Source organism: Halichoerus grypus, chromosome 7 (assembly GCF_964656455.1).
Source record: "Halichoerus grypus chromosome 7, mHalGry1.hap1.1, whole genome shotgun sequence".
Classification (NCBI taxonomy): Eukaryota; Metazoa; Chordata; class Mammalia; order Carnivora; family Phocidae; genus Halichoerus; species Halichoerus grypus.
In genome coordinates, this window is record NC_135718.1 from 17,163,936 (window position 1) to 17,191,739 (window position 27,804).

The 27,804-nt window shown below is 48.1% G+C and overlaps 1 long non-coding RNA gene across 17 annotated transcripts in view; it reads right to left on the reverse strand.

The window, feature by feature from the left end:
• LOC118521048 (uncharacterized) overlaps nucleotides 1-27,804 on the reverse strand; it is a 119,044-nt gene that overhangs the window by 54,934 nt on the left and 36,306 nt on the right. The window contains exons 6-7 of one of the 17 annotated variants that reach the window (XR_004909952.2): nucleotides 18,485-18,647; nucleotides 11,369-11,590 (exon numbers count right to left, since the gene is read on the reverse strand). The exons of 14 other annotated variants lie outside the window; for them this stretch is intronic. This is a non-coding gene — a long non-coding RNA (uncharacterized LOC118521048). Of the gene's footprint in view, nucleotides 1-11,368; nucleotides 11,593-18,484; nucleotides 18,648-26,537; nucleotides 26,634-27,804 lie in introns of those variants that run through there. 2 more of the 17 variants (XR_013449626.1, XR_004909955.2) reach the window with 2 other exon arrangements.

A 27,804-nucleotide genomic window follows, 5' to 3' on the forward strand; every position in this document is an offset into this window, starting at 1 on the left:
TACAGATGATTGTTCCTATGCTAGGATTATGGGCTTGAGTTGAAAAATCCGCAAAATCTATTCTTTGTGCAATGAGCTTTGTATTCCTAACTTCCTTCAAGTCAACAGGGAAATGAATGTGGTTCTCTCACCAGATCCTCACAGTTATGGCTCATTCTGAATGGGCACCATGGGGCTAAGACAACAGGAAGAGACATGGCGGAAGGACAAGTATCCTTCAGAGCAATGCACAAGATGGGGGCCATGTCTAGATACTGAAAAAATAACTGTAAAAAAGGAAGTGTAAGGGGCAGTTCCCATCCATCCATCCAGTCATGAGTGCAGTAACCATCCACTACCATTCTCAGCCGGCCTGAGGTTCTCTGAGGATTACAACGAGAACATTCATGTATAGGAGGGACCCAGTGGGAAGCCCATCACGTGATGGGCCTGCAGTCAACGCTGGTTCCCTTTGTTCCCGGGGTTCCTGCTCCGCGCCATCTAGAAGCAAAAACGTAAGTGATGTCTGTATGGCGGTCTGCAGCGGGCAGGGTGGAAGACAAACGTGGTTGCGAGGATGAAGCTGGAGTGGGCAGGGCCTTCCTGCATGCCTTCAGAAAACACTTCTGTGCCCTACATGGTCCCAGGCTCTGTGAACATACCGCTGGACATGGTCTCGCCACATCCCCATTGTGCTGCTGAGGTGACTTTGCTTTGGTGAGATTCAACATCCTCCGAGGGGCTCACAGTGGGCAAGGGGCAGACCCAGGACTCCAACCCAGGTCTGTGGGAACCAAAAGACTACGGATGAACTCGCTAGCTAAAGCGACATCAAAGAGAGCCCCGGTGGGGACCAGAGTTGCTAAGGGAACAACCAGAAGATGGTTGGGGCAGAGAGAAGGACCCAGAAAAAGAGGCCAGCCAAGCCTGTTGGGGAAGACAGCCCCCACATACAGACCTGAAGGTCGGGGGTCACTGCCCCTGGGGTAAGATGCTGCCTTCTGGTCATTTCCTGCCCCATGGAGAGACCAGCATCCATCAGCCCACCAAGGCCCAGGGTGTCCCAAAGGCTCAGGGCTGGGACATCGGCCCCAATTTCTAAATCACAAGGATGGGCACTGAGAGGGGGTGCTTCACCCATCAACCCATGTGCCCATCGGCTTACATCTGCCTTCAGGGGGTGACTTTCGTCATTCATGCAAAGGGGCTCTAAGAGCGAACTGTGGCCTTACTTTAAGAAACCCCTTTTCTGGATCTCTGCACTTATTTATTCCACGAATATCTGCTCCATGCCAGTCTGTTCACAGATGAGGGAGACACAGCTTCCACTCGCTGTGAAGGAGCTGAGGGTCTGGTGTGGAAGGTGGGGGCGGGTGGCCACAAACACAGACCCTGGGAAAGCACAATTCAGGGGCACAGGGAGGCCAGGCAAGGGGCCCCAAATCTGCACTCCGGAGTCTCTCCTGGCTAATCAGCTCTCTCTGCTCTCCTTCTCCTCGCCCCCTCACTTGGCAAATCAGAACCCAGCCAGGCCGACCCCTGCTTCCATCCCACCAGCTGCTCCTGCACATCTGATCCCGGCCGAGTCTGACCTGGGCTGGTCACCCTTCACCCCCAGGTGTAGTCAAAAGGTCCTTTGTCTCCAGGGACTCTGGGAAATTCCTTCCTTCCTCCCAGCTTGAGGACCTGCCACTCTTAATAGGTTCAATATTTGATTGTCAACAGATGGAAGGTCAATTCTCAAAAAACAAGGGCTTTGGGTCTGAATTGTTTCTTTAAGTCTCTCCAACTCTCCCCAGGATCTCAGGCCAAGATGTTAGGCTGAACCTAAAATCAATCAGGCCCCAGGCTACAGAAAAAGTGGCTCAAAATACAAAACGTGCTCTCTAACACACGGTGCGAGGCTTTTTTCTCCAGAGCACGGCTGCTCTTAGTCTCTGAACAGTTTAGAGAACAGTACAGACATCAGTCTGAAATGGCCAGATCCTTTGAAGGATACTTAAAAATGACAACAGTGATAATAAAAGAGCATCTCACTTAGCATTTTCAGGCAGCTACTAACTGAAATCCTGTTTTCCAGAAATTTCCCCCATTGATGAAGTGTTGTGGCCACATTGGCCTCACCCTCCCCTGGCTTGCAGTCTTTTATAGAAGCCAGGGACTTGAGAGAGAGGGGGGTGGGGGGGACCCAGGGGCCGGTGTGAAGCGTGGAAGCAGAATTCTTTTTGGTGTGGTCTTTCCAGAAAGCCACCAAGCAAAGACACTGGACACTGGGCCCACCTCCTTCCTGTCAAACAAAAGCTGACCTAGGTTTGCCAAGACTCTGCTGGGTAGATGTTCAAATCCCCACGATCAGAGGTCCCGAGTGGACCAGCGACTAGTGCAGTCAGTAAGAAGGACTGTTTCTCACAATGAGGGATACCTGGTACTAACCAAGCTAGCCCCAGAAACTTCAGTTGTGAAAACCACCCATGGGAGCCATTCTTCCTGTGCTGCCAGAAATGAGAGATCCCTTTGACTAAAAAGGAAATAGTCATTGAACATCTTAACAGCTGAGATCCTAAAAGCCACACACCTTTCTCCCTGGGAAGACCCTGGGACTCCAAGCAAAGGTGCCTGTCCTCCCACCTCTGGTTCCCAGCCTCCCTCAGTGTTCGGCTTCTGACGCAAGGGCAGAGTGGCCAACGGCAGATGGCAGATAGAAATGTCCACTTTAGGGAGGCATTCATTATATAGAAAGTGGGTAGCATTCCAGGATATATGCAAGTCACAGGCAAATCCACGTGAGAGTTCGTAATCCATTATTTTATGAGCACTGAACAACTGGCTTGCTTCATGAAGTAGAAATATGAATAATGCCTCACATTTATTGAGCACCTACTGCACGTCTAACCTGGAAAAGCAGAGGGCTCAGGGAGAGATTAGGGGAGGAAGCTTTGCAAGAGAGTAGGAAATGGCATGGGAATGGCGGTCCTGGCAAGGAAGGTCAAGAGCAAAGCCCTCGGGGTAGGAGTGGAGCCCTGAGCTGGACTCCTGCAAGACATTTCTGGGGAAGGTGGTTCGGTTGCCGGTCAAGCTTTCACCTGGAAGAGCGGCACTCCTCTCCGAGGAACAGCAAGTTTTAGCTGTGGCCTCCTTGCAACAGGTCTCTTTATGGGCATATTGAGCGCAGCGCTGAGCAAGGCAGAAAGGTTTTGACAGTTTCATTTTATTTTGTTCTAAACAAGAGATAATATGAAATAGGCACCTGGGAGTGGTTTGAATTAACAGCCCAAACCAAATGAACAGCTGCATCCCAGAGAGGCGGGGGAAGGGGGGGGAATGTTTCCTGCTTTTGGTCATATTTCCTTTCAGCAACATTACATTAACACTTATGAAATACAGCCGAAAAGTCAGGCAGTATTTAAGGCAAAGAGAAACGTACTTCCATACTCTGTGCAAAATGTACGGCCAATTAATTGGCCGTGTAAGCCTGGGTTTTCAACTCATCTGCAGAAGTCTCGAGGTTAATGAAACCATTACGTACGCCAGGGTGTCATGGAAGGGGGAAACAGGGAAGGAGTAATCGGCAGTGCCCTCCATCTAGCTCTGTGGGGTGGGCTATTCTTCTCTGACAGTGCTTATCAAAGTCAGGTATGTGGGCGGAATGGGTCTCTCCGAGGGTGCGTGCATGGGATGCGTGCGTGTGTGTGCGTGTGCGGAACCATGTTAATGAGAACAATTCTATTTCCCCATCTGGAATCCATTAGCCATGATTATGATGACGGACTCTCCTACCCTTATTACTATCAGGATTAGCTAACCCCATTATTACCCAGGCCACCTTTCTCAATCTGCCGCGCGGAGCAGAGGAGATGGTTTCCTGTCATCTAAGCCGGCTCCCTCTCTCCCACTCCAGAGCCGTTGTCAACTCCCTCACCCCATCTCAATTACAAGAGCCCTAATAGGCCCTCCTGTCCCGAGTGACGGGCCCCTGCAGGTGTGCGGGAGGCGGGGGTGTCCCGGCCAGCTGAGCCGGGTGGCCGGGAGGCTGCTGCGCTCTGCCGTGCTCGTGGCCCCAGGCCTGCACCTTGCAGGTGTGTGGCAATTATCTTGGCCCGGTTACCTCATCGTTGCTTAGGGTGGATGGGAAAAATAAATAAGGCACACTGAAAAGGCTGTTATTGCAAAATAGGAAAAGCCTGAGAGATAGGCAGGACACCCCCCCCCCCTCCACCGCCAAATGGAATGTTTAATTCCTTCAATCAAGCCCGTGGGCTCCAAGATCTGGTCCCCCAAGACCAGAGGCAAGAAGAGGAGAGAGGGGTGCTTTGGGGATGAAAGCACTGATCAAGCTGCTAAGGTCTGTGGACATTGGCCTTCCCTCCTCGCTGGCAGCCCTGTTTGTCCCCTTCCCAAAGGACCTTAATTCCTGGCCACCCCACCGCACCCCCACCAACAGGCAGCAACAGCAAGCAGGGACTTTATTAAAAAATCTCTGCAAGAATTTGAGATTTCCCAAGAGGTCATCAAAGAAGCCACCACGAGTGAAGGCCAAACATGGCCGGATTATCTCACCCTCATCCAAGGTTCAGTATAGTCTCTGTTTATTTGGACTGTGGTATGAGGTGTGCACCATTTCTTCAGGACTCAGCTTCTCTGTGGCAGAGCATCCCCTTGGGGGTGTGAGCTAGCAATATCGTCAGCCTTCAAGCAGCCAGAGCCCTCGGGGTGGTGCCTTCAGCTCAGAGAAGCCTCCTCCATTGACCCCAGAGGGGCAGCTGGGAGCAGGATTTTCATGTAAGCATCAACACATGAAAAGAGTTGGGAAGTCTTGCCCTAAAGATCTCAGTTCCTCCTGCTCTGCATAGTCCCCCAAGCCCCCTCTCCTCCTTGAACAGCCAAAGCTATAAGGACCCTTACATTGGCCAACAATGTCGTCTGTTGGCCACCTGGGACGATGAGGCCCCAAGGGCTCCATGACTTACCTGAGGTCATGAAGCTCCATGGTGCCAGAGCTAGGACTAGAATCCAGGCCTCCTGGCTCCCAACTGAGGTCTGCTCTAACTGCTCTCTGGCTTGAAGCAGACATTTTCCTTGCTTCCTGTACTCTGGAAACTTCTCCCAGCCCCTCCTTGTCCATCTTGCTGCTCTCTGCCCTGCTGACCAGCAGGTGCCGACTTGAACTTCCAGGCTACCGATCTGAACAACCAGAGCATCAGGAATATATGCAGTAAGAACTCACAGCTTTCATGCATCCTGACTCAGAGGGGAAGGTGGCAGGACCTCTGCTCTAATCTGCTGTTCCTGGCTTCAGTCAGAGGAGGACAGCAAGGTATTCTCAGGAAGGCCACCACAGGACAGCCCTCTGTGTCCCACACGGATGCAGACACTAGCTACCACAGTGGGCTTTGGTTCACGCCCACTCGGGGAAAGCTTGGCCTGGGTGTTCATCCCTTTCACAGCACATTGGCACTGGGGTTCACCATGACAACCAAGAGTCATCAATTCAGTGTGGGTTTCAATGCAGGAGTCTGGGGGGACCATGGGGTGCCACAAATATCCTTTTTCCAAGCAATTCTGAAGTCTGGAAAACAGGGGAACTTCTGTGAAGATGAGCAAACTCTACAAGCCTTGTCAGACCCTACTTGACCCCAATTGAAACCCCATCCGAGCATCTGTCCCCATCTGTTTAGAGATGTGAGGGTTATTTTTGGCACTGTTTGAATGAATGTTCCTCCCTCTTCAAGTAAAGGGCTTCCCACCCTGGTTAGGGATCTCCAGGGGGGACCAGGAGATGATGGATTTGTTCTAATTCTTCATCGGGGAAGGGGCAGGATGATTCTTACTCTAAATGCTTATCCTCAAGGTCCAGAAAATTAACAGTTCCCACATAAGATGTCCTGTCCACACCTCTAAAAACTGGCACAACACATCATTTCATCCAAACGACAGCTCATAACCATTTGGAGATCAGGTAGAAGGTGATAAGGTAGCTATATGTGTTGTCTAAAGAAGTTCAAGATATATTAAAAGAAAATCAATAGCAATATGTAGTGTGACCAGGAAGCTGGGAAATGGGTGCTCCCCTAGACTTCCAGTCGAAACGAGAAGTGAGACAACTTTTCTGAATGGCAGTTTGACAAACATATACCAAAGACCTTAAAAAGGCATACCTTTGACTCAACAATCCTAAGGATTTTACCCCCAAGGAAATAATCAGAAATGTGTACAAAGACTTACATATATACATTTTCATCACAGCAATTCTGTGTAGTAGGGAAAAATAAAAATAGCTTAAGTGCCTAATAATAGGGATTCATTTGGGGGGAAATAAATAAATAATGACACATTGCAACAAAGCCATTGAAAATAGGGAATTAAACATTTGCGTTAAAATAGGGAACTGTTTCATAATATAATTGCAAGTAAAACAAAGGCGACAGAACAGTTTCTCCAGTATTATTTTAGTTTTATAAAAATCTATGTACGTGACTATACTTGAGTGCGTGTGTGTTTGTGTGTGTGTGTGTGTTGATCGGAACAAATATTTGAAGGCTGCACCCAAAGTTTTCTACAAGGAGCGTATATTGCTTTTATAATCAGAAATGCAAATGTTAAGGAAATGAATTGATTCCTGCAGCTATGAAATAGGACAGTGGACTAAACTGTACCTTTTCTTATTACTGATCAAACCACCTCAGCCCTACTCTCAGCTCTCAAACAGAATTTTTCTCAGATAACAGACCTTGTCCAGTCAATACCCTGAATCAGCTAAACTCATCCAAGGCATGAACTAAGTTTTATTACATATACATTGCACCATGTAATTTTATAGGTAAAACTAAATATTCTCCCCCCCACCCACTTGTGAGAAAATACATGCGTTTGCACGTCTGATGTTTGGGACAAATATTTTCCTAAACATAAAGGTCTGGGACTCTCTCTGCCCACATCACTGCCCTCAGTTCCCTCCTGTAAGAGCATCATGCCCAGAGGTCCACCAAGGCAGAGCTTCCCTGTGAATGGCCTCATATTATGCTTGTCAATTACTTGACTTTCCAAAACCAGAGGGATCCTGGGGATTGTAGCCCCAATACTAAGAAAGTGATACCTACAGGAAGACAGACCACAAAAGCTAAGCCAGAATGGTAGCTTTGCTTAAGAAATGTAAGTCTGGAAAACCATAAAACAAACTTGGAGAGTACTTAATCTCACTGATAGAAAACTGCCATCCATAACCAAAAAGACTCACAAAGATTTTTAGTGGCATCAAGGCTGGTCTTTGCACAAAGCAAATCCTGGGAATCACTACAAGTTAGCTTTGCTTTGTCTTTCACAACGCCCACCTCGTCCAGCGCATGCCTCTCTCCAGGGGTGCAGCGGCTGGAACTTCTGTTCTCCAAGTACGTCTAGTGACCAAGATCGCTCCTTTCTCCCAGCAAGCTACCAAAACTGCTCTTCCTTCAAGAATGGCTGGTTAGAGGCATTGATAGGAAAGCAATCTGATTGAATGAGTCACATTAAGATATAAATGGACTATAGCCCTCGCTCTCCCTGTGGGTGTCTAATTCTGTTCTTTTGGAACTGTAGCCTTTGGACCATCTGCATTAGCATCACCCAGGTGCTTGTTAAAATGATGGGTTTCCGGGTGCCACTCCTTTTGGAATGAGCATCACTCCTGGTAGAGTCCAGGGATCTGCATTTTCAACAAGCCCCCTTGATTCTTATGCACCCTCCAACACAGTAACTGGTGAAACATGGAGGAGGAGTTGATGTCTTTGACTAGAGAAACCTTCACAGTGAAATGACCCGCTTTCCACTCCAGGAGCACCCACATCACAAAACAGGGGTTAGTAATTCCATTAACACTAAATGCTTCTTATGTAGCAGGCACCGTTATCATCTGCACTTTAATGCGCAAACTGAGGATCAGAGTGATTAGGTAACTTTGCTGAAGTCACACAGCTCTTAAATGTCGGATCTAGCCATCGAACCCCAGCAGCCTTAAGAAAGCCTCCCGAGGACCTACTTCAAATATCAAGTTATAACCTCTCTCAGTCAGAGCTTCTCCAACTTTGCTAAGACAGACAGCGATGCCCAAACTTGAAAGGCTGAGAAGACATCCCTAAAAGGAGAGAGAGAGAAAACAAAAACAAACTGCTGACTTAGGTGAACTACTTAGAACACTACACTACATGTCAATCCTCATTGAACACTTTGGACACCAATTTAGGCTGGTTGATGTATTATAGTTTTGCCTAAGAAGGCTCAGAACTTTGAAACTGTTCCCTTTTGTGCTTTGATTACATATTCGTTCTGACGTGAAAAAGGATTATGTTGTGAGGAGCCCCATGCTCCCTCTCGCAGAGGCTGGTTGTAGCTGTTTCCATCTGTAATGCTTGTTTAAGGACTCTTTAAGAAAGTGCTGCCTGAGGTTCTCTAATCACCCCATTTTTATTAAGCGCTAAAGGAAACCACACAGGCGCGGGATTTCCTAATGGACAGGCAAGCGGTGACCTGTGTGGAGGAGGAGGAGCACTTGTCAAGGGCAACGTGACCCCCGCCCCAACACCAATGGGGGAAACCTGGACGGCACAGACGGAATAGCACCGTGGTGCCCCCAAAGGGGGGCAAAGGAGGGATTTAAGAGACAGGATAGACAGGAGCAAGAGTTGGGGACCAGGAGCAATAAGTATTATAAAGAAGGCAGGAGCGAGGTCTAGAAAGATCACTGAAAGAAGAGGGGTCAAACATCGTCCTCCCCCCTTACCTTGCAAGCCTCCTGGAGATCCAAGACCCTTCACGCCAAAGGCTGTGGGAAGCTTCAACCCTAGTTAGAACGAGCTTTGGAGCCAAGGACTTGAACAGTTACAGGGGAGCCAGACATTGTACCAGCTGCTATGGAATGAGGTACACGTGAATGAAACACCGCTTTTACCTGTGGGAAGTGTAGAGTCGGGAAGGGGGAGGGGTAGATGGGGAGACATGGTGTGATACTGCAATAGTACCCACCATTTATTTAGCCCTCCGATGCACCACACACCGCTGAGTGGTTTGCAAACACAATTGAAGGACATCGTTCCCATCTCCAGATGAGAAAAACTGAGACAGAAAGTAGTAAGTCTTATCCCAAATCACATAGCTAACAAGTGATGGAACCAGCATCTGCCCTGAAGTCTGGCTCCAACGCCCGTGCTCTTAACCACTCTCCTCGACAAAGAATTGAACTTGAGATTGCTGTGCATGTGGAGAGCAAGATGTGTCCAGGACATGATAGGAGCACCGAGAAAGGGTCCCTAGCCCGACTTGGATTGAAATTCTGCATCCAGCCCTTACTAAATGTGAGACCTTGGGCAAAGAAGTTACTCCCTTTCAGCTTTAGATTTGCCATCTCTAAAATGGGTTCAGGTATATCAAGCACATGGGATCATCTTAGAATGAAAGGGGATAATTACCATAAAGCATCCAACGCAGCACCATCTAGAAGGTTACATAGTACATACTGAGTTAGTGTTGCTTTCTTCCCCTTTCTGTCTGCTTTGCAGCTGGGAAATGGTAGGGGCTAGCAGCCAAAAGCTGAAACAGGCACAGAGTGCACTGCTGGGGGTGGTATGGACAGGGACAGCCTCTGTGGGGTGCTCCAACATGACCTAGCGAAAATTAAGAAAATGCAACGAGGTCCTTAAGGGGTCAGACGTGGGCTACTCATCACCACATTGTCTTTAACAGCGGGAAGTGGGAAGCAAGCTAGATATCCATCACTTGGAAATGAATCAGATTAGGGGGACTGTCTATTATGGAATACCTTGTAGGAGTTAGGGGTAATGTACTATCCATACACAAAACATGGTTAGAACCTAAAAACATAGTTTATGAGTAAGAAGTAAGATTCAGAAAGAGCTCTATAGCCCAATTCCATTCATATAAAGAATACTTGCACACTCAAAATAACATTGTGTATTTTATAATGATGCCCATGTACCTAACTTATATATCTGTGTGAATAATGACCCCCAAAGATGTCCACATCCAAATCTCTAGAACCTGTGAATCTGTCATGTTCTAATCAAAAGGGAGTGAAGGTTGCCAATCAGCTGACCTGGAGGTGAGCAGCCCATCATGGATTATCCGGGGGGTCCCAATGTCATCACCAAGGTCCTTGCAAGCGAAAGGTGCAGCAAGAGAGTGAGTGTATGAGGCATACAGGTGAGAAAGCCTAGACCAGCCATTCCTGGTTCTAAGGATGGAAGAGGGCTGGGGGCCAAAGAACGCAGGCAGCTTCTAGAAGCTGGAAAAGGCAAGAAAACAGATTCTTCCCTCGAGCCTGCAGAAGGAACACAGCCCTGCCAACAAATGAGTTTAGTCCAGTGAGACCCATTTTGGGCTTCTGACTTCCAGAACGGTAAGATAATAAATTTGTGTTGTTTTAAGCTACCCTCTTTGTGCTAATTTGTTACAGCAGCAATAGGAAAGTAACAGGATGTCCGACACATTAGCATGAGCACTCGTGGTGGAGGAGGAAGGGTACGAAGACCAGAAAGGAAGGGGGTGCCCGTGATGTTACGCCCCGTGCTGAGGAATACTCCAAACTCTGCCTGAGGTAAAAGGCAAGAGGGAGAGAAAGGAGGGAAGGGGAATTGGGGGGGAGGGGGCGGAGAGTGGAAACCGAGTGGAGCTTGTTGGGTCGGTGGCACGGGTCACACATGGTCCTGTGCCATATGGGGCCCCAGGTGCGCTGACTGAACCACGGCATGGGTGAGGACCGACAGCCCCCCAGGGGGTGCACGGTAAAGGAGCAATCATTCAGGTGGGTCAGATGAAAACAGCTTCTAGAGTGACCTGGAACCTAGCCGTGGTTTTCCCTGGGTTCGGGGTGTGATACTAAACCATCTTCCCAACCACACTTCACCAAAAACTGCTTCTGGGGGCGCCTGGGTGGCTCAGTTGGTTGAGCATCCAACTCTTGATTTTGGCTCAGGTTGTGATCTCAGGGTTGTGAGATCGAGCTCTGCGAGGGGCTCGACGCTCAGTGGGGAGTCTGCTTCTCTCCTGCTCCCTCTCCCTCTGCCCCTCCCCCACTCTCTCTCTCTCACTCGCTCTCTAAAATAAATAAATTTTTTAAAAAGTCTACTTCTGAGTTGGGTATAGAAGACTAATTTAAAAATGTCAGAATTGCCTTTATGGTGTATTAAACTGCTGTATCAATACCAAGTTTACAGAACCTCTTCCAGAAAACAGAAGAAGATGGAATATTTCCTAACACATTTTATGAGGCTAATATTATCCTAATGCTGAAACCAGATAAAGACAGGACAAGTAAGCTACAAATATCCCTCATGCGCTTAGACACAACCATCCCCAACCAAGTATTAGCAAACTGAATCCAGCAGTATATAAAAAGATTAGATACTGTGACCAAGTGGGATTTATTCCAGGTATGCAAGGCTGGTTCAACATTCAAAAATCAATCCATGTGGGATGCCTGGGTGTCTCAGTCGGTTAAGCGTCTGCCTTCAGGTCAGGTCATGATCCCGGGATCCTGGGATTGAGCCCCGCGTCGGGCTCCCTGCTCAACGGGGAGCCTGCTTCTCCCTCTCCCTCTGCAGTTCCCCCTGCTTGTGCTCTCTCTCTCTGTGTCAAATAAATAAATAAAATCTTTAAAAACATCCATCCATGTAATCCACTATATCTAGAGGCTAAAAAAGAAAAAAACCGTGTGATCTTATCAATTGATGCAGAAAAAGCATTTGACAAAATCCGACACCCAATCATGATAAACATTTCTCCACAAACTAGGAATAGAGGGAAGCTCCTCAGCTTGATAAAGAGCATCTACAAAACACCCACATCTAGCATCATATTTAATGGTAGAAGACTGAATGCTTTCTGCCTGAGATCAGGACTCAGGCCAGGATGCCTATTCTCACTACTCTTATTCCACATAATCCGGGGGGAAATGGTGTACCTACTGGGCCTTCCTGGGTTTCCCAACAATAGGAGCCAAGATCTGGACCTCCAGCTCACGCCAAGGCAGGTGAGACCTCCAGGAGGCAGCACGCACCCCTCCCCGTGCCTAAATGGCACCATGTCAGTCTGAGGTCCCTCCCACTGACCTCTCTCGCATGCTCCATACTTTTTTTAATGAAAACATTTCCCCTCCACATTGGTTATTCGATTCCAACTCTCACGGCGTCCTTTTGCTCTTTTGAGCTTCCTAAGTTACCCTCAACCCAGTCCAAGCTGAGAGAAGAATCCAGACGGCATGCTGTTTCGTAATACCTGAAATCAGAATAAGAGCTTACCTTTTATAACCCTCCACACGTTGCAAAACGCTTTCTTGTTCATTAGCTCAGCAGCTCTGAGCCTCTTTTCGCGCCTCTGTGCTTTCCTTGGCTCCCCGCTGGTGGAATGAATTGCTCCCTCCTCTGAGCTCCCATAGCACTTTGTACACGCACCTATCCCACACCTGACACTTTCTATTACAGCCCTCGTTCAGGTCTCTCTGTCCCCTGCCAGACCAGAAGGGACCACACGGTGATTAATTGAGCATCTTCTGCCCAGCCCTGACCATGAGCTCAAAGACGCGCCTTCGGTGTAGCTCAATGAAAGAGGTAGGTATTATTGGCACGTGGAAAGGACTCAGGAAGTGGTGGCTGGAGTGGGGGTGGCGGAAAGATGAAGGAGCTAAGGCTTTGGACGCACAGAAGGACCCCATCAAGGTGACACAGCCAGATGGTGACAGAGCTGGGCTTTGACACAGATCTCTCGGCTTTCATTCGGATAAACAGACACTTCTCACCCACTGATGTCCTGCCCTGTAGCTCTGGAGGGACCATCCCCCAGGAAAGCAGCTGAGGGTTTAATTCATACCTCGGCTGTGGAAGCTAAAGGGAAAGAAAGCCTCGCTCCTGCCGAGCCGAGGCGGCACAGAAACCGAAAAGCTGCTGGGACTCTCCGAGCCTCTGAAAACAGAATGCAAACCACAGAGCCCAGCCTATGACAAGTTCAACAAAGTTTTTCAGGCTGAACTCTGAACTTTGAGAAGTCTGGAATCTTTAGCAATTGCTTATTGCCTGCAGGATAGATGCAGTTAGTCCCGTGCCTTCTGGGCATGCCCTTAGCTGCAATCCTCATTGAAGTTCCTATTCCGCTGCTTTCAAAACTGCTCAAATTCCTTCACTCAAGTGTTCTTAGCACTTATGTTGATAGGGAATACTTCAAAGGGTACATCTTTACTTTATCAAATCTGATCTAATTTTGCAGATGGAATCAAAGAGGTTCATTTTGAGTCTAGTCAAGTTTGCCAACCATCCCGGAGAGGAGGCATCAGTGCCTTGTCCTCTGGGCAATTAACCTAAACTGAGAGGCCCCAAAGATGCCGGGAGCGGGGGGAGGCTTCCGGCCATGCAGACCCCAGAGCTCCCTGGGAGGAGGCAGGGCCCTCCCTTGGAGTGAGGGGGACACAGGGAAGGGAAGGACAGCTCTCCGACATCCGGGGACCCAGAGCTGGTCCTTCTCCAGAGCAGTCAAACACAGCATGGGTGTTGTGGGGGAGTTCAATGAAGAGAGCAAATATAATGAGCTTCGGTGTGCCTGGCGGTCTTTAGAGTTGCTATGTGGGGTAGGGGAGCCCCGGATGCGCACAGCCAAGGCCCGGAGTATGAACCTTCACCCTCAGCTGCAGGAACAATTATGCTTCTCTTCTCCCAACCTGGCACTTTTTATAAAATCCAAAACTTGATGTCGCTGCTAATTTGCCCCTGATACCTGCGTTTGAAGCTGGATCCAGGCATAGATTCAGCTGCCTAGCCAGACGGTAATTTCCAACTGAGCTATTATGATTGTTACAGTAAAATGTCTGTCTGCATACAACACACCAGGTTGGGGGAGGGAGGGCGGGGGGAGAGTCATTGATTTTGGTGTTCAGAAAAGTTCTCTGTGGCTCAGAAAAGACAGTTCTGGCTGGTTTTACTTTATTTGGATAAATATATTATGGCCACTTCGCATTGAAATTGAACACGAAAGCAAAAGGGGATTCAGTTTTCAATGTCCTAAGCTCTGGGGTCCCCCTTTTTAAAAAGCTCTTCAGAAACTCACACACACAACCTGCCCCCACCTCCTTGACTTTGGACATCGGAGGGAGTCATGCTGATCTATCAGCTTCCATCACGGAGCCTTTGTGTGAGGCCCATGCAAATTGGCCATGAAAAGGCTCCAAGGCCGGGGGCTCTGCCCACAAATTCTGATCATCATGTGGGTGGGCGTCACTGTCCCTTTCCCACACAGGAGAAAACCAGGCCCGGCCTGAGGAGGTGGAGGACCCCAGGTTCCCTAGATTGCCAGGCCTCTTCCCCCCTATAGGAGCTCACCCAGCTGTCTCTACCCCAAATGCTTCTCCACTCAGCAGTGACCCTCTGGAAACAGATCGATAGACAGAATCCTAAACTTGGCTTTGAGGGCTCTCTGACCCGTCCCAACCCCCTCCCCAGCCTTCTCTCTGGCTGGGGCTGGCTTCATGGGCATGTGAAACCTGCAGCCACCGAGCGCCCCACGTACGAGAGCAGGTGCCTATCCTCACTACTTTGCAATTCTTAATCACTTTTTACCAAGGGACCCATATTTTCATTTTGCACGGGGCCCTGCAGGTTATGTAGCCAGTTCTGCCTTCCATCAAGCTCTGCACACCTTTCCGTGCTTCCTCCTGCCAGGAGGCTCCACACTTGCAATTCCCTCTGCTCAGAACGCTCCTACGCACCCCATCCCCACCAATGACACCGCCAGCTCCTCACCTCCCCCCTACCCAACCCTTGTATCTCAGCTGAATTGTCACTTCCTTCAGGAAGTCCACCCTGCCATCCAACGAGGGCAAGTCCCTATTACAGGCCCACAGAGCACCATGCTCCTTCCCTCCATAAACTCTTCTGACAGTTGCAGTTCTACGTTTGTCATCTATTTACACACATTGGATTACAGTCTCTCTCCCCCTCTGGAATATAAATTCTAGGAGAGCAGAAACCACATTTGATTTTTTTGCTCACCATTGTAGTCTCAGTGCCCCACACAACACTAGATACATAATATCCCATAAATATGTGTTGAACTAATGATGTAATGTAAAAAGAGAAAGTAGTTGAGCACAGTGGTGGGGAAGTGGGCTCTGCAGTCGGACTGCCTGACTTTCTATCTACTTCTATGCACTGTGCGATCTCAGACGAGTTCCCTGACCTCTCCGAACTTGATTTCTCTCACCGGGGAAAAGGGGATAAAATGAGTAATCTACAGAATGACTGTGACCTTTAGATGCAATGACGTGCATGGAGGACTTGAGATGCACCTGCCACAAAGTCAGAGCCCCAAGTGTCCGGCACTATTATTATGGGATGGCAGGCGTGCACTGCACATGGACACTCAGCGTTTCACATACCCTCGGAACAACCCCATGCGGCAGGAATTGGTGAGTCTGGGGTGGCACATCAAGCAAGTGTCTGAGCTGGACAGGAATCCAGTATAGTCCATCCCCTTGGCCTTGGCCTATGGCTGTGCCAAAGATGTCCTAGTTCAGAAGGGATAACAGATTGTTTCCCAGGGAGTCGCAAAACCTCAGGTTTTGCATTCTTCACTATTTATGTGATCCTGAACCCTTTTCTTAGCCTTCCTCTCAATTTTCTCATCTATAACACAGGGATAACAAGAGATGCATCTCAGAGGGTTGCTATATTAAGTGAGATAAACCGCGTGAAGCGCTTAGCACAGGGCATGGTTTGTCGCAAGCCTTCTGGATGGCTTAGCTCTCAGCTCTCACTAAACTCACCTGCTGGAGTAGCTCTCATTCGCTGGAAGGAGCAGAGTCCACCTCACATTTCCATGCTGCCTTGCCCCCATATTTGCAGCCAGCCACATTTCTAAAGAGGGTTCAGAATGCTTGTACAAAGGAGGGCAACTTTGTCTAGAATTCCCTCAACCTCCAGCATTCCCCAGGTGCACCGTGTTAGCAGCAACATGACACTTCTGCTTTCCAAAGCAAGGGACACTACTCCCCAGCGTGAAGGGTTTTCCCAGGACCAGGGGTCTGGGCACAGACCTCCTCTCGCTCCTGCTCTCCACCCACTGCCCCCCGGGGGAAGACAAAGGCCTGGACAGCAAAAAGCTAATCCTGGCAGGTGCTGTCTTATCTCCACGAATCAGTAGAGGGGACAACCTCATGCAGCCAGAATGGCTAGAATATGCTTATCTAAGATGAAAGGAGGAATCCAGTGCCTTCCTGGTGGCCAATAACCTGAAGCTTCAAAGAAAGGAGTGATCCCAGCACACTCCATCCAGCCCATGGCAGACCCCTCAGCCCACAGGCAAAGCGCTGTCCACCTACTGAGGGTGTGAACTCAGAGACTGCGCCTTCTCTCCGGCGCTCTGAATGAGTCCAGGCAGATGGTGGGGGGAAGTCAGGTGTGGCTGGAGGGGTGGGCCTCTGGGGCCTTGGCTGCCATTCACATGTCATGTCCCCCCAGAAGCTGGGTGGCCTTGGAGAGATGCCTTGGAGAGGCTGACGGGGGGTGGGGGGGAGCAGAGAGGTCAAGAAGGTGAACGACAAGTCAAACAGAGAAAGACATGTATCATATGACCTCACTGATATGAGGAATTCTTAATCTCAGGAAACAAACTGAGGGTTGCTGGAGTGGGGGGTGGGGTGGGTGGGATGGGGTGACTGGGTGATGGACACTGGGGAGGGTATGTGCTCTGGTAAGCGCTGTGAATTGTGCAAGACTGTTGAATCTCAGATCTGTACCTCTGAAACAAATAATGCAATATATGTTAAGAAAGAAAAAAAGAAGAAGAAGAATGTAGCAGGAGGGGAAGAATGAAGGGGGGGAAATCGGAGGGGGAGAAGAACCATGAGAGACGATGGACTCTGAAAAACAAACTGAGGGTTCTAGAGGGGAGGGGGCTGGGAGGATGGGTTAGCCTGGTGATGGGTATTGAGGAAGGCACGTTCTGCATGGAGCACTGGGTGTTATGCACAAACAATGAATCATGGAACACTATATCTAAAACTAATGATGTAATGTATGGGGATTAACATAACAATTAAAAAAAAAAAAAGAAGGTGAACGACAGGGTCCCTCCGCCACCTTCCATCAGAAAGCTTCAGGATTGTCTGACAAATGTACAGAAGAGAAAGCTGAAAGCTATGGAAGGCCCTGAGACTTCCCGACACAGCTAGTTATCAGCCAAGGCGAGGCCAGAAGGCACACCTCCCCATTCCTGCACTGGGGCTAGTGCATGCTGGAGCTGCAAGGTGGGGTCTGCACGTGAAAACGATTTTTGGAGAAGAGAAAGATCATTGAGCCAGAGGAGGCTTGAGAAATGTTTTCCTGTCCTGTTGTAGGAAAGATAGGACCAAACACAACTATGTGGCGCCTCCCCAGGCCCCTCCTGCTCCCATAGTGAGGCAGTAGGGAGGTACTCTCTGCAGTAGAAAAGTGAGGCCACCCCCCTTCCTGGAGACCTCCCCATGTGGTCCTTCTCACCAGGAGCCCCCTGGGCCTGCCAGGCACCAGCCAGCAGCATTGGAAGCACATCTGTGGGCAGTTGTTAGCTCTAGAAAGCCAAGGCCAGGCAGGGTTGACTTTGGGTGGGTATTGTTGGGTGCTCATCCCTAAATTCTTTTGAGTCTAGTCTCACGGCTTCGGAGCTCCAGGCTAATTGACGGCCCTGAAGATGTTACCAACTGAAGGGAAATGTCCTGGCAGAGGGCCCTGGAACCAGCTCTGGTGGGTCATGAAATCCAAAAGACTTGGATCAGGAAGAGACATCCAAAGTTATCTAGACTGACTTTATCCTACAGATGAGAATGCTGCAGCTCAGAAAGAAAAGGTAACTTGCTCAAGTTAAGAAAAAGTACAAATATATAATAATAGATTTATGCCTCTGGGGTAGAAGAGAGGAACAGTTGTGTCTCATCTCTCCCCTGAATGTAACTGCCTCAACTCAAACCAAATGCCTCCTCTCTCTTGAGCTACAAGGCCTTCTCTACTTGGTTCTCCACTTCCCCTCATGCTCGGAATCTTATTCTAAAAATTCCTGTCCCGTTGACAGGAAGGCCTAGCTCCTGGATGAGTTATAATACCCTTCCATCTACCACCCCAATCAACTGAGCCAGCCATAATAGGGGACATTTTCAGGAATCGTTGGTCCATAATGGAAGGACTAACCCACTGAGCTGAAGTCCATGACGTCAGGATTCTTGACACTGAGGCAGCCCATATCGCATGACCTGGGAAGGACTCCACTCAGCTTTGGCTTACCCAAGCTCTCCTTCCAAGCCGGTGGATCATATTAATAAGAACCAACCTGGAGAAAGTGGATCGTGTTAACCAAGACCATTGGAAAGAGTTTTCCATTTAATTGGGGCAACATCAAAGTCAGGGAACTGCCACTTCACTCAGGTCTGAGGAATTAACCAGGAATGGATCCCATTTTCCAAATCACAGACCAGACAGAAAATCAACCTGCAGCTAAGGAATACTTGCCCTGGTCACTTGAAATAAGAAACCGGTGACAATGACACATCAGCTTCCTATCTTGATGGGTGACGTTCCTGGTTCATTAGTCTCCTTTGCTCTCCTCACTTCCATCCATTTCTTTTCAATCCTTAAAATTTTCTAATTTTTACCTTCATTTATTCATCCCTTCAAAGAAAAAAAAAGTCAAGGTCAAGATGTTGACCAAAACTTCACCGCCACTCGACACCATCTCTCTGCTCCCCCCACTCCCTCCCAGGCCGCCTCTCCAAAATGAGCCCACGATGAAAGTACAGCAGGCTGCGTGCATTTTAAAGAGTTAGCCTATTTTCAACTATAAAATAATATGTGGCATAGAAAACAGCATGTAGGATGAAAAAAGATCCTGTTTAGTTTCAGTGTGACATTTGCCTGGGGGAAGAAGTGCAGAGCTCATTGGCAAGCCGATTGTTGAAGCCCTGACCAGTCAGTTACAAAGTGTCACCATTTAATATGCCAGTCAGCTCTGCCTTTTCGAGGCCAATCACTCCTTTTGTGTTGGGGAGAGGGTGGGGGTGGGGCGCAGAGGAGAAATTGAGTAGAGGGGGGTAGGAGCCGCAGAACGAAGGAGGTAAAGGGCACGCAAGAATGGGAGGTTACAGGGGGTTCCATTGTTCAATCTCCATCCCACCCCCAGGTGAGCCTCACCAGTGCCCACTGGGGCTGGAGCCCAGTGGCTCTTGGTCATGGTAGCTGCCCAGGTGAGGCATCTGTCAAAGAAGGACCCCAGACCTGCCCCGACCACAGGCATGGGTAGAGTGGGTCCCAAAGTCACGGAACTTACATATGTCCCTAGAGCTGGGGGTCATCTTCTGGCCCCAGGTGCCACTGGAAAAAAAATCAGCTTCTCAATTTATGGGCAAAAAGGTCAACAGGTCTGAACCTATTAGCACCTCCTGCAAGCTCAACACATTTCTGTGTTTAGACATCAGTGCAAGATCCAGGCTCCCTTTCATGACTCTGAGCTTTGTATCCAACTTACCATTAACAGGGCTCAGGCAAGGCAGGGCTTTTGACTCTCCCGCCCCCCGCCCCCCACCATGGCCCCTCTCTCAGTCTGTCAGCCTTTTCTTCATCAACTATATTTGTTACAATCAAGTTCTGTCAACTGTCACAGCTTACATACAGACTGCCAGTAAATATGTCTTTCCACTCATTAGACATTCCTCCCAGTCACCTTGGGATTTCTACCTTGTCTATCTCACTCCAAAAAACTTTTGTTCAGAAGTATGAGACACCCACTGAGCAATGTCAGCTTGCGGCCATTACCTCAGGAAGTGACAGAAAACACCCAACTGTCACTCATTAAGATCCATTTTTTCCAGAGTTGATGTAAGTCAGACTTTGCCCCCAAAACGAATCATGATTTATTTAATATATTTGCTTCTACAAGTGTCAGCTCATCAGCTTAAAATGTTCCTCCTTTAACTCTATTGAGGACTGTACAGAAAGTTTTCTTTGAAACCTAGTTTTTGCTTTAAGGCTTAATAATTAAAACAGAACCAAGAACAGTCAAGACTCTGCTCTAAAGGTGCACTTTGGTGGCCCCTGGTTTTATAATTATATGTACAAAGCAGTCGTGTCGGAATTATCGCTGGACACGCTGGGAAAATTGCCTCCCACTGAGCAAGCTGGCTTTTTCTGCCGGGCGCACCAGGCTGGGGCAAGATGAAATGAAAACCAGGGATGGTTTGAAAGCAGGGACAAAAATAACAATTAGGGAAGCGAGGAGGAGAAAAATGCAGTTTCTTAATTGCTCGGCCTATGTCCCAGCGGGCAGCTCCCCGCCACACTGCAGGAGTGCGGGGACCCAGGAGGATCCGAGGCTGTCCGGAGGCCAACAGAATGCGGGCAAAGGTGCACGGGCCACAGCTTTTCAGGAAAGATGCCTGAGGCCTGGCTTTGACCTGGATTTCAGGAGAGATCAAAGCCTGAGCCAAAGAGGAAGGTGATTTGACGGGTTGATGGCTTCCTATGGGGACCTCCAGCGCAAGGTCATTTCCAGCCATGCTCCCCTCTGCTTCAGATTCACTCTGGTTAGTCCTTTCTCCTGTGAGAAGAGAAGGTCGAGCGCCTTGGGAGGCGCCACTTGGAGAGTAAGAGCAGTGCCCAGCAACTCAGCATCCTCCTCAGCCTGGCAGCAGGACCGCAGGTAATTCTCACCCAGGACTGAGGCTTGCTTCCCTCTAGCCCAGGGCCCAGGGACCCAGAGGGAGAGCCATCCTGGGCTCGGCCCTACCAACCCACATAGGCAGCCACGGAAGGGTTGGTGCTACACAGCCGGAACAGCACGGCAGAGTCCAAAAGAAAGGAGAAAATCCATGTGAATTGCCCAAAAGGAGATCAGTGGTCTGGGGAGAGTGAGGCTCCTGTCGTCAAACCTGCTTACACTCAAGAACCCCTTGTCTGAGCAAGCGTGGCATGGGAGAACCAAGCCTCACTCAGGCATCCGGGCTCAAAGACATTCAAAGCCCCTTGAAGTTGAAGAGCTTAAAATTCCAAGACTACGATATTTTGTCAGGTGTTACTTTTGTTTCTGTATTACCAAGACAGAGTGGGCCTCTACCCTCAAAATTCACCCTACTGCATGGCTGAGGGCTCAAATCTTACCCCCCACCCCCACCTGTGGGTCAGGGCATCCATCACTGGTAGATACGCATGCCCGCGGGCAGCAGGGGGAGCTGGGAGTCTGAAGGAAGAGTCTGGAAGCAGGCTATGGAGAAAAGGCATCCAGGAGATGGAGGGGCCACCCCCACCCTTGTCCAGACAAGCTCACTGCTCACTTGAATCACTATCCTGGCTTTCCTGCTTCCATGCATCCGTTCTCCAACAGAAGCCGGTGATGATCTTAAAATTCAGATTTGACCACAAAATCTCCCAATTGCACTCACAAACCCCTGTCATTTAAAACCTTCCAGTGGCTTCTCGTTGCTTGTAGGATAAAAGGAAAATTTTGTAAGAGAGTGACCAAGGCCCTGCCGTGTCTGTTCCATGCCTTGCTGGCCTCCCCCTAATGCCGGTCCCACCTGCCTCATCCTAGGTGTCTCGGGGGCTTTGTGCCAGACTTGGGTCACCTGAGACGAAGAATGCAAGACCAGCTCTGCACCAGGTGCAGCTGGAGGAGAAGAACCACATGTGGCTGCCCAGGAGAAGGACAGGAAGGAGAGGAAGAAAGGGGAAGAGTGGTAAGGTGGCTGTTGCTTGGCCACAGCACTCTACAGTTTCCAACAGGGTTTCCCTAACCCTAACCCTAACCCTTGTTGACTGAAACCAGGTCCCATGTCCCTGACCTAGTTGCCAAGAGGGCTGAGGAGTGGGCACTGTCTCTTCTCACCTCCACTCCCCTCCAAGACTCATAGGACAGAAAATTCCCCAAATGTAAGAAGGAGTTGCAGAGGCTGGCCTCTGATAAAAGAAAATGTCTTCTCTCAACTCAGCTCATTGACAGAGTATAGCCTTCCCAGGGAAATGCAAAATCCTCCAGCTAGGCCTCATGGGGGGGGTGAGGGGGGCATTTGCCATCTCTCTAGCTCCCCAAATACCAGGAACAGGGCCATCTACCACCAAGCACCAACCATATCCCTACCCTGCTCCCCAACCTGGCATGACAGGCAAAACTCTGAGAGAGGAATAAAACCCACATTGAAAGTCAGCCTGTAAATGGAACTCTTTCATGTTGGCCAGGATCCACAGCTCGGAAGGTAAGATCAGATATGGAAGTGTTTGATGAGGTTAAGTCCATTTCCAACCCTTCATTCTGGCGTTTAAAGCCATCATCTGTTTTAAGAAGTGAAGAGCTTTAATGTGCAGGGGGTTACAGAGGAACCGGTCTCCTGCTCCGCATAGAGCACCAGGTGGCAGGGGCTGTGGAAAGTTGTAGAACCTTTTTTCCTCCAACCCCATAAGGGAGAGAAGCCCCTACCTGCTGATCTCTAAAAATGGCTGCTAATGACACACAGCTATGTTAAAATAGGGACCCGTGTTCCTTATAAATCAAGATGGGAGATGTTCGAGATTGATGCATCACCTTTGGAAGGCACTGAGCCCAAGGAAGCTCCCTTCCCCAACAGGAACAAAAGGAAATAGATGTGTGTTTTCTTCCTCTGTTGGAGGGCTTGCCCCAGAGCCCCCACTAAAATCCTATTTCTTTCATGAAGCTGTCACTGATGAGTGACTCCTTGCTCCTGAACCCCTAGATCATCTGTTGTCTATACCACCGGCTTCACATAGTACAAGATCATTCATTCATTTGTTCATTCATGCACCAAACCCTCATTAAGCCATGTTATGGGCCACTCAGAAGGTTTGAGGGAGAAGGTAGTTTGAAGATCTTCTCTTAATAGACAAAAAAACAGACAACACTGGACATGGGGTTTGTGGTGGGCATGGGGAATGACTTGCCCAAGATAACACCTGTCTCAGCGGGGGCTCTGGGCTCCCACTGCTTCCAACAAACTGGTCACCACTGATGGTTTAATGTCCTCCACCTGGGCTGTGTTCTTTCAAAATCAGCTATCACCATGCACTTCAATCTACTGATAGGTCTCTCCACTCCATCAGGCTATTAGCTCCTAGATCAGTGATTCTCAACCTTGGCTGCATATTGGAATCAATAAAGAAAGCTTTTAAAAATACTGATGCCTAGGTATGACCCCGGAGATTCTGATTTAATTAAGATCATAGGGCATGGCCTGGGCGTTGGGATTTTTAACCCCACCACCACGACCCCTGGATGATTCTAATGAGTCTCAAAGATTGAAAAGCACCATTCTAGAACACTGTTTCTCAAAATTTAGTGAGCATATATATCACATAGTGGTGATCTGGCTAAAATGGAAATTTCAATTCAGTAGGTCTCAGCTATGGCCCAAGTTTCTGCATTTCTACCAAGCTCCCAGATGATATGAAGATTACTGGTCTGTGAACCATACTTTGAGTAGGAAGGCTCTAGAACAGGGTTTCCCTACCTCAGAATTAATGGACATTTTGGGCTGTATAATTCTTAGTTTGGGGTAGGAGAGGTGCAGAGGGGATTTTCCTGTGCATTACACGATGTTTAGCAGCATCCCTCCACCCACCAGATGCCAGTAGCACCATCTCCAGTTGTGAAAACCAAAATGTCTCCAGACAATGCCAAATGTCCCCTTGGGTGGGGGGAGCATAGTCACCCCAGTTGAGAACCACTGTTCTAGAGGACACGTGTTGAAGCTAGCATCTTGAGTCCTCTATCTCTTGATCCAAAGCCCTTTCACTGTACCACATTGCCCTGTTAACTCTCTTTTCACACCCATCTTGTTTCCTAAATTTGTAAGTTAATTAAAAGTAAGGATTATATCCCATTCATTAATTGGTCAGTAATTCAGCAAATACTTGATGAATGCTAAGTCTATACATAATAACAAAGGTACCTGAAAGCTAAAGCTATGTGTGCAATATCTCTTCAATCCTCAACACAGTTTGGAAGTGGGTGCTGGGGTTAGCTCCATATTATACATAAGAAGAGAAATTAGGTCACTTGCTCCAAAACACATAATAAGTTATAGAAACAGATGCAAAGATAAATAGGATACGGACCTTCCTCAATGGAGTTCACAATCATACAGTCAATACAGACATCCATGCTCCTGATTCTACCTTGATGTGGAAAACACTAGATCAGCAACCTGGGCAGAGGGGTCACTCAAAGAGAATAGTCAGTTCTGTTCGAGGAATGAGAGGGAAGGAGAAGACCTTACAGGGTAAGTGATAATTGAGCTAGATCTTCAAGGATAAGAATTTCATAATTATCCATTTACTTTTCTATCCCCTACCCTCAACAGAATGTGAGCCTCTTAAGGGTAGGGACAGATTCTTATTTATTTATTTATTTATTTATTTATTTATTTTTTTTAAAGATTTTATTTATTTGACAGAGCGAGATACAGTGGGAGAGAGAGCACAAGCAGGGGGAGCAGGAGAGGGAGGAGAAGCAGACTCCCCACTGAGCAGGGAGTCCGATGCGGGGCTCGATCCCAGGACCCTGGGATCATGACCTGAGCCGAAGGCAGACACTTAACGACTGAGCCACCCAGGCGCCCCGTTATTTATTTTTCTATCTTCAATTCCTGGCATGATGCCAGGTGCACAACAGGTGTTCAATAAATGTTGGGTGAGTAAGTGAACTAACCAAGCAGGTAGACAATAGTGACATCCCAGAGAGAGAGAACAGCATGAGCAAAAGCATGGAGGTGTGTGAGGGTGCTGTGTGCCAGAAGAAGAGTAAAGGGGCCAGAGGCACGGGCATTGGAGGAGAAGGGGGCAGGAGATAAGCAGGTCTCTGATATTCTGATTTCTGCACAGAGCAGTTTGAATCCCTTTTGCTGTGCTCTGGGGAAAGGCAAGCTCCAGTGTGCCTCTCAGACTGCTGGGTTCCTTTTCCAAAGAACAGGATTCCCTGGCTCAGGACAAGGCAAGTTTCTAATAAGTGCAGGGAAGTGAGATAAAGAAGTGCGACTTCATTTAGTATATGAGGAAGGAATCTTGTATGTGTTTGGTTTTTTTTTTTTTTTAATTCCCACCATCCCTGATGAATTGATGGATCCAAGCCTTGGTGTCAAGAGCCACTAAAAAAAAAAAAAAGAGAGAGAGAGAGAGAGATAATTGGACATCTAGTGCCTCCTGATGGAAGGACACAATACGCCTATGAATCTGATCACACCCCTAGATGGAGCTAGCAACTTGCAAGCAGCAGAGAGGACAGAGGAACATGTTAAACTTCACCGTGGGGATGCAAACAGCAATCCAGTTTGTAGGTTTGCTGCAGTCCAGACTGTAGGAAATCTGCGGGACAAATGACTTGGTTTCTTAAAGAGATGAATTTCAAGGGGGAAAAAAAGAGAAACAGAGGGGAATTTATGGATTAAAAGACACTTAAAAACATTTCAACCATTTGTAATGTATAGATAATTAGAATCATGATTCCACAACTGAAAAAAAAAAAGTAAGACAAGTGAAAATCTGAACAGTGGGTATTTGATGATATTAAGAAATTATTGTTACATTTTTAAATGTGATAATGGCTTTGGCATCTGATTTTTTTTTTTTAAGTGCCCTTATCTTTTACAGGTACAGACTGAAATACCAACAAAATGATGTTAATGTGTGAGAGGAGAAGGGTGAAAATGCAGGATAGGATCCCATGGGCTCTCAGCTGGAATCACAGTGGAGCCATGGCAACTGTGTTTTGCCATACTATTCTATCTTTTTTCTTTCTTTTTTTTTTCAGTTTTATTGAAGTATAATTTCCATACCATACAATTCATCCATTTCATGTGTACAGTTCAAGGACTTTTAGTATATTCAGGGTGGTGCATCCATCGGCACAATCTTATAATATATTCATCACCCCAAAAAGAAACCTTGCACCCCTCAGCCATAATCCCCCAATTCTGCCCCACCCTTAGACCTAGACAACCACCAATCTACTTTCTCTCTATATAGATTCCCCTGTTCTGGACATCTCATATAAAAAGAATCCCACAAGATGAGGTCCTCGGTGACTGGCTTGTCCATGGTGTAGCACGTGTCAGACCTTCATTTCTTTTTATGGCCAAATAATATTCCATCATGCAGATAGATGGCGTTTTATTTATCCATTCATCAGTTGATGGGCATTTAGGTTGTTTCCTCTTTGGGGTTATTATGAATAGTGCTGCTATGAACACTTGTATACAAGGTTTTGTGTGGAATATATTTTCATTTCTCTCGGGCACATACCTAGGAGTGGAATTGCTGGGTCATATGGCAGCTGTCTGTTTAACCACTTCAGAAATTATCAAACTGTTTTCCAAAGCAGCTGCATCATTTTACATTCCCACCTGCAGCGTTCTCTCTCTCTTTTGTATATGTTTGAAATTTTCCATAATAAAAAACTTTGTTTTAAACCTACCCTCACAGGCTGAAAACCACCAATGCATCATCACCATCATCACTGTGGCTTTTCCTAACATGTCTGTGTTACTTTTACTCATGTGGACACTCTGGAATAAGATCAGGACCCTTGTCATTTTTAATAACTTCTTGCTTGTTCAGTTTTTAGGCACGTGCCTTCTCCCTTTCATTTTGAGGATGCAGTCTCTGAAGAAACCAAAAAGATTGGCATCGGGAAATGACCTAAAGTGAGCCCCCAGAGTGGAGGGAATCAGGGGCAGAAGTTCCTTCCAGCAGCGCAGCTAAGTAAACACAAACATGATGACTGCCCCCAACATAATTACAGAAAATGTAGGCCACAAAGGAAAGAATTGCAGTGGTAAGATGAGGGGAGGGGACTGCGCCTACGGAGCCCCAAGGTTAAATGCTGGGCCATAAAGAGATGTAAACAAGAGACATCTTCCAGCACAACAATTTGGGACGTAATGGCGCACAGAGTCGCATTCTGCAGGTGTACGGCAAGCACTTGGCTGCATTATTCCATTCTAGATCCCATTTTCTCTTGTCAAGAGGTCTTTGACTAAAGACACAATTGTCTTTCAAAGAAAGGCTGAAATGCCATGTGAATGACTTGAGTGATAGGCTGTAGCATCTTGGATGCTCAAGAAAAAGCAATGCTAATGGATTTGTACGCTAAATAACATAAAAAGGGAGGGGGAGAAATGCCCCACCAAGGCAATACAACAGCACATCCCCGAGCCTTCTTCTGAGGCACTGGTAGGGAACCAAGCCTCGGGTACCCCCTTCCAGTGAGAACAAAGGATGCCTGGGTTTCAGGGAGTCCACACCTGACTCTGCCTTCCCCTCATATTTGGCCCTGAGCTGAGCTCTCTTTCTTAAATCCTCAAAGAATTAGCAGGTGTTCCCTCACAAATCTGGGGCACGTAGCTCCCTGCCCAGCCTCCCACAAAAACGTCTCTGACCCAGGCCCAGGGCAGCCTGCCCTCTCATGCACACCTGACAGCAAAGCCTCCTGGGAGATTTCCCAGCCCACCCAGCGAAACAGTCCAAGCCTTCCTAGAAGTTAATCAGCACACCAGAATGCTCAAATGAGCACTGTCACGGGCTAACGAGCACAGGAAAGGACCTCGGGGTCCACCAGATGCAACGCCCTCTTTTCACAAATGAGAATGCTGAGAACCAGAGAAGGTAAGCAACACTACAAGATTACATGATCAGCTCAGGTCAGGCCACATAATTCCACTCCTCTCCCCCCACAGAAGGTGGAGTCACTGGAGTAGGAAAATGAAAGAAGATCACTCAAGAATTTTATCTCTAACGTGGCTAGCTCTGGGAATGAGACAGGACAAGGAGACCT